The following is an 8,054-nucleotide window of genomic DNA, read 5'->3' on the forward strand; positions in this document are numbered from 1 at the left end:
ACATAAACATAAAAAGAGCAATCAAGTAAATGAGGCCAAATGTTATCAATTAGTGAATTTAGGAAAAGGATATAGAATTGTTTACTGCATGATCTTTGAAAATTGATTCAAGTGTAACTTTTACCAAGCAATAAGTTAAAAATAGGTAGACACACACAGATACACACACACACACACACACACACACACAAGTTCTGTTTTCTGAAGCAGGTTGGGGGCAATGTAGCCTCTTCTGTGCCAGCTGGGTATGTACCTATAGGATCTGGAGTTTGGTCATTAATATCATTTTCTATTAAGAGAATGGGAATCTTCAGAGAAGAGTGATTTTTTTTATCTAAGGCAAAGAAAGTACAATGTGAGTCTGGGATACCTAATTGAGTCAGAAAAAGAAAACTTTTATATTATGAGTTGAGTTAAAAGGAAATAACACAGCTAAAAGAGTGTAACATTGGCCAGGATGAAACAATTGGAACATCAAAGAAAACAATGATTATATTTGAAATACGTTGTAGAGGAAAATCCGTCTTTTCTTTTCTTTTTTTTTTTTTCTTTTTAATTCAGGTGACTAAGAAAAGACTGAACTTTAGGCAGAGTTTAATGCAAATGGATCCTGGGCTGTCTGTGTAATTTGCAGGACCTGATGTAAAATGAAAATGGCTAAAATATGGGTTGGTTATGGCTCCGTGGTAGAATGCTTGCCTAGCATGAGTGGGGAACAGGGTCCGATCCCCAGCACCACATAAAAATAAAAATAAAATAAAGATTTTGTGTCTACCTACAACTTAAAAATATATTTTTAAAAAACATGCTAAAATATAAAGCTTTTCCTATTTTGGTGTGGTCTCTTCCTCAATTGGTCATTGTGCTTTTTATTTGCTATTTAATGCCACTTAACATGACCTTTCTTTAAGTAAAGAAGAATTACAATTTAAATTTATTAGTGTGAATTTTTACCATTCATCTTTATATTGTGTAAATTTTAAATGAAAATATGAGAGCATTTAATTTGTATGCACAATTCTGAACTTACACAACTTGTAGTTTGTCATTCTTACATGCCTACATATTTTGTTCTTATCAGAACAGTAGAAACACAGTAAAAAAATTAACTCAATTGTTTTCTTTCACTTCTTGACACACACCACCCATTCTGCCTATCTTTTCTTCCTTCTATGGCATCTTTTTGAGCATAAATTGTTGACAAATTTGGAGAAGTAGGATGATTAAGAAAGGATGTAAGAGGATTAGCTGGTCCTTTATGTTGTTTAGAACCATATGGACTTCTTTCTGTGTTCAAAATAATTTCTGGTTTGAATAGAAAGCTTGGTTTTCCAGTCCTGATAGTGCCCAGCTCACTGTCAAAAAATAACATTTACCTTGTAAACACCTGCTTTGAATTTCCATCTTTCAAATGTTCATCGGAACTCTGTGCTCATGATCCTCTCAACACTATATGCAATAAGGCAGCAAGGAATTGCCCACATATTACATGTATGTTGCCTCTCCTCAGGTACATTGTGGAGAGCAGTGGCTTGAATCACGCACGGTCTCTCTAACTGCCTGGTGGCTACACTGCACTGGGAACTTCCTGTGCAAAGGTGCAGGTCAAGATGGCCCAGTTGCTATGGTGATGCCCAGCCCGAGGAGGCAAAAGTGCAGAGCTGTATCATTTGGGACCTTGAACTCAGGCACCAACTCCCAGATAAGAATTCTAAGCCTAACAAGATAACCCTGATGTCTCGCCAGTCCTGTGTCTTTCAGATTTCCTGCTTTGCTGAAACTCCCACAAATAAACTTTTGATGATAAAACCTGTATAATAAATGTGCCTGCCGTACTAGCTCTGAGTCACTGCTCCTCCATCAGAGATCAGTGTCCTATCTAGTTCCAGCTTGCTCCCTATGTGTGTCTGTTTGTCTTTTCTCAATCCCCATCATCTCTTGCCGGTTTTTCTGAATTAATGGCCACAGCTGAGAGATGAGGCCACATCACTACATGCTGCATCGTCCCTCTGGACTTCACCAACAAAGCACACCTTCAAAGATAACATTAATAAGAATGTCAAGACAGAGGAGCAGGGACCTAGTGTGAAGCCTGTGTGACTGCCCAGCTCCCAGGTCCATGAAGCTGGCCCTCAAGGCTCTCAGAGGATATCAGATATAGAAACCAGAGAGGGTAATTTCAAAGATTAAAAAAAAATACTTTTTCTCAGAATTTTTCTTAGAATGAGGAGGATGAATGATTGGGTCAAATGATAAATCTAATTTGGCCAAAAGCCGGTTTCTTTGTGTCTTTCTTTAGCAAAGGAATATTGACTTCTTGGACAGTCACTCTCACACTTGGGCCAAGAGGCAGGGCTAGGAGAGGGCTTTCTGGTTTGGCTAAATTTTTGGAATGAGGGGAAGAGAAAAAATATAGAGAACTGTAATAAAGACTAACCTCCCTGCCTCAATATTTGTTTGCCCTTTTTTCCTTATAAAAATAGAACTACTGATTTTTCACTGAATGTATGGCCCTTTAGAAGGAAGATTACATACTCCACCCCTTCCTGAAGCCAGGTGTAGTTATGTGATTAAGTTTCACAATAAGGTGTGTGTGGAAAGTTTTGTATGGTTAACAGAATGCACCCTTCAATGGAGTCTATGCGTGCCCTTTCTTTACCTTTCTGCCTCCTGTTGGTTAGAACATATATATGATGAGAGCCATCTTGGATTTTTGAGATAAAGGAAAGACAATTTGGGATCATGAGCAATGAATGGAGGGCACTTGATTAACTGGATAACCTCATAGAGCATTTCTCTGAACCACCTGCCTTCAGACTTTTGAAAATAGCGAAATTAATTTCTTTCCTTTTAGCTGCTGTTATTTATACACAGCCAAATGTATTTGAAAAGCCCTCATACTTCAGAATCATAGAGAGCAGTTAAAATTTAGTTATTAATTCACTCAACGATACTCAGTACTCAGTACCAACCACTGCTCTAGGCATTGAGGATACAAAGTCTGCTCTCATGAAGTAACATGTTCCAGTAGGGGGAGGCATTCTTCAATAACTTCAATAGCAGGAGGTAGTAGTACCACCACTAAGAAGGATAAGAAAGTTAAGGAGAGCCAGAGAGTGTTTTTCTAATAAAATTATATTTGAGCAGAAATCTGAAGGAAGTAGTAAAATTGAAACCACATTGTAATTTGGAAAAGAATACTACAGAAAGAAATTCTAGCAAATATTAAGTGGGAAGTAGGAACAGGATGGACATGATTGAAGAACTGCAAGGCCACTAAGGCTGGAACCAAGGGAGCAAATAAAGGAAGAATGCAGATCAGAGGGCCTAAATGGTAGGGACTTTGGATTTTCCTCTTAGAGAATGATCTGAGGGCTTTAAGAAGAGGAATGAGGCAATCTACATTGTATTGTGAAAGTATCTCTGAAGAGATTAGGGGACAAGAATAGAACCAGAAACACCAGGTGAAGTTGATGGTGACATGAATGAGGATGTTAGTTGTGGAGAAGTGAGGAGATGGTGGGCATTTCTGAGATTAGAGAAGACATGATTTGCTGACAAAATTAATTGGAAGAATGGGAGAATAAGGTCTCAGAGACAATTCCAAGACTTAGCCTGATGAATCTATCTTGATAAATATCCTGCTGTAAATTCTAGTATGTGGACAGAGATTAGAGAAACACAAAAGTTTTGAGGCAATTATCATTCATTATAGTAGTAACTACATTCATGATGACCTCGTGTGTGCTAAACACTATTTCTTTTAATTTCCATAACAGTTCTGTAGAGTAGCTATCACTATCCTCACTTTTATAGACAAAGACACTGAGGTTCAAACAGGTTGCGTAACTTGTTCAAAGTAATACAACAACTGAGTGGCAGAGCCGGTATCCAACTCATATCTCCAAAGCATGGGTTCCACACCCTTCCACTGCACAATCTTTGATATTTCTACTCTTCCATCAGTTTAGAGCAGGGTTCAACAAACTAAGCCACACAGGCCAAGTCTGTCTCTATGCCTGTTTTTGTATGGTCCAGGAACTTAGGGGAAAAAATTTGAAAGTAAAAAATGTCTCATGACACTTGAAAATGATATAAAATTCAAATTTGTGTCCATAAATAAAGTTTCTTTGGAACACAGTCGTGCCTATTCCTTTATATATTGCTTGCAGCTATTTTTGAGCGACAATGGCAGAGTACACTAGTTTCAACAGGGACCATATGGCCCACAAAACCTGAATCTGGCCCTGTTCAGAAAAAGGTTGGTAACCCTGGTTTAAAGAGCAAATTCTAACATTTGTAAAATGCCACATCTGTGAAACATTTTTTATTGTAGCTAATATCTCTAAAGTCAGAGAAGGTAACTCCCTGTAAGAATTTTTTTTGCCAGTTAAGAATTAATCATTCATGTACCTTTGTTCTATTGCACAATACAATACACCTTGGCTAAGAATCCAGAGTCAGAATAATGGCAAGTAATCTTGGACAGCTCTCTCTCGTGTGCAACTGCTCACTCACTCTTTCTCTGTCTCTCTCCACTGAAACGCACTGTGTGATTCAGGAGATTGCACATTCTTTTGAATTCATATTTGAAATTATTAAAGGATTTGCCTTTCAGAACTCCTTTTGAAAAGTTTAAGTTCTCAGATTTCTAGCTTTGAAACTGTATCACACACTAATCTATAGACCCTAATTGCAATCAAGTTTACTTCTACTGAACGCCAGTGGCAGATAATCATGATAACATTAATCAAGGGACAGCCTTCCACAGTTGAACAAGTCACTCTATTTCTACCCAAAAGGAATTATGTAAAGTCTATGAGCATAGCTCTCCATGTAGAAAGTTTGGTAATAACATAGTGTGGAGGACAATAAGAATACAGAAAACAAGATAAGAGCCAAATGTGAAGAGAGGGTGTTCAATCTCTATGTCAAGTACAGAAAGGCTCTCTGAGCTGAGCTGCAGTTTTTATCTGTGAATCTAGAAGCAGCTGAGACTGTAAACTTGTGTGTGTGTGTGTGTGTTGCTGTCATTGCTGCTGGTTTTCTCTTCCAATAAAACTTTATCTTATCGGAATTGAGCTGAAACATCTCCCTTCCATCCATCCATTGGGGCCAGTCCCAGAAAGACAACCATCTTATCTGTAGAGTATATTTGAAAAAGGACCCACCTGAATGGCATTCACATGTGAATGGCAATGCTCTGAGACTCCTCAGAGAGCAAGAAGAGATTCTCTCTTCCCTTTGGTCATGCCTAGTGGCCTTTTGTCACACCCAACTATCATATATGTAAATTTTTCAGTACTGTAATTTGCCTGTCAGCTACTCCTGGTAACAGGTATTTTCTTTGGGACCAAACTTTTGCTTTAAAGTCATAAGACCACAGGGTTGCATTATGTATGATTCCATTTATATAGCATTATTTTTTTAAAAAACAGCTTTATAAAGCAAAAAAATTACAATATAATTTACCCACATATTTACCATCTACTTTACCTATTTCAAGTACACAATATTTTTTTAAAGAGAGAGAGAGAGAAGAGAGAGAGAGAGAAAATTTTTTAATATTTATTTTTCAGTTTTCAGCGGACACAACATCTTTATTTTATTTTATGTGGTGCTGAGGATCGAACCCAGTGCCCCACGCGTGCCAGGTGAGCGCGTTACCGCTTGAGCCACATCCCCAGCCCCAAAAATACACAATATTTTTTAGAATACTCATAGAGCTGTGCAACTAACACCATAGTCAATCTTGTAACATTTTCATTATCCCCCCCAAAAAACCCTGTATCTATCAACTATCACCCACTATTCCCCCACATCTCACCAGGCCCAGTGAACAACTAACCCACTTTCTGTCTTTAAAGCTTTATCTATTCTGGCCAGTTCATGTAGATGGAATCATCCAGTGTGTGATCTTTTGTGGGTAGTTTCTTTCATTTAGATTGTTTTCAAAGTTCATTAATATGCATGTGTTAGTCCTTTGTTTCTTTTTATTACTAAGAAGTATTTCATTGATGGGGCTGGGGATGTGGCTCAAGCGGTAGCACGCTCGCCTGGTATGCGTGCGGCCCGGGTTCGATCCTCAGCACCACATACAAAGATGTTGTGTCCGCCGAAAAAACTAAAATAAATAAATAAATAAATATTTAAAAAAAAAAAAAGAAGTATTTCATTGAATATATTCTATGACACTCTTGAGTTTACAAAATTACAGACATGGAGAACAGATTAATGGTTTCCAGGTGTTAGGGGTGGTGGTTTTAGTGGGTGGGTGCAATGTGACTATGGCTATGAAAGGTTAGCACAAGGCATCCTATGGTGGAACTGTTATGTATTTTAACTGCAGTGCTCATCATCCAAATCTACTTGTGATAAAACTGCGTAGAACTAAACACACAAATACACATAAATATATGCAAATCTGGTAAAATTTGAGTAAGGCCAGCAGACTTTAGCGGTACTGACTTTCTAATTAGGAGATAGTACTTCAGTTATGCGAGCGGTTGCCACTGGGGGAAAAATGGTTGAAACAGATATAGGAACTCCTTATGTTATTTTCTATGACTGCATGTGAATCTACAATTATCTAAAAATAAAAAAAATTAAAAATAATAATAGGTTGGGCATGGTGGCACATGCCTATAATCTCAGAGGCTCAGAAGACTGAGGCAGGAGGAAGTTCAAAGTCAGCAATCTAGTGAGATCCTATGCAACTTAGTGAGATCCTGTCTTAAAAATTTTTTTAAATAAAGGGATTGGTGATGTGGCTCAGTGTTTAAGCATCCCTGGGTCAATTCCTAGCACTACTACTATACTACTACTACTACTACTACTACTAATAATAATAATAATAATAATAATAAACAGATAAATTTAAAAATAACAATAGGAACTGGGGAGTGATTCAGGAATGGCACAGTAAGGACCTCTGAAAGTTCATTCTTCCATAAAAGTGACAAGAATGCTAGCAAGGATTGTCAAAGTCAGACTTTCATAACTCTGGAAATTAACAAAGACTTACAATAATTTGACTTCAAGAAAAATAGTTAAATCCTGGTAAGAATACTGAGTTTTATGGCATTCTAACTTAACCTGTCCCCATTCTCCTCTCCCTAACTCTAGGGTAGATTTTAAAATGAAGATGCCTGAAATCATGGAGATAATAACCAACAGTCTGGCAGCCACTAGAAGAAGCAGAATGTTGTTCCTCCTAAATCCTATTCCCAGATAACTGTCATATTGTGACCTTTAAGGTACCCAGAACATCTCACTCATAAAACTTGTCTTTCTCTGACTTCACTCAGAGGTCATTCATTGTGAACAGCATTTTCCCCAAAGATATCTGTAGAAAACAATCAGTGGCAATTGTTTAATATCACAACTTCCTGAGGCAGTGATAACAGCTGGGACAAAGAGCTAGCCATAAATACGTGAAAGGAAAAGCTAGGATATCAGATATTCCTAGCAGACTTTGAAATGTTTCTAGGAAAATGATGGCCACACATGCACATATAGGGCTGTTTGCCTCCCAGAAAATACCTGAGAAGGTTCTTAAAGCCATCTCTGACTAACCATTAACTAACTCTGTGTAAGCAGGAAGCGCAGATTAAGGCCAAGTTGTAAACTGCCTGTCTGAACTTTGAAGGCGTATCCCAGCAGGTGCACAAAACCCCTCAGCAAAGTTTGGTTCACTTACTGGTCCAAGCATTTAAGGAAATATCTGAATAATTGTTAACTACATGATAAGATAACCAAATAGATGTGCCAGCCTCCTAAGCCACTGGGATTACAGACATGCACCACCATACCCAGCTAGTATTTTATGTTATTTTTTTAGACATGGTTTCATTTAGTTATTCGAGTAAGTTTAAAATAGTTAATTAAAAGTTTTTCCATCATCTGGTTTCTTCAGAGACAATTTTATTGTGTACTGTTTGTTCTTTGTATGGACCATACTTTCTTGTTTCTTTGTATTTCTCCTAATTTTTCTTTGAAAAATTGCAAGTTTTATAGTGTGGTAAATTTGGAAATCAGATTTCTCTTTTTTTTTT

Source organism: Marmota marmota, unplaced genomic scaffold, assembly GCF_001458135.2.
Source record: "Marmota marmota marmota unplaced genomic scaffold, marMar, whole genome shotgun sequence".
Classification (NCBI taxonomy): domain Eukaryota; kingdom Metazoa; phylum Chordata; class Mammalia; order Rodentia; family Sciuridae; genus Marmota; species Marmota marmota.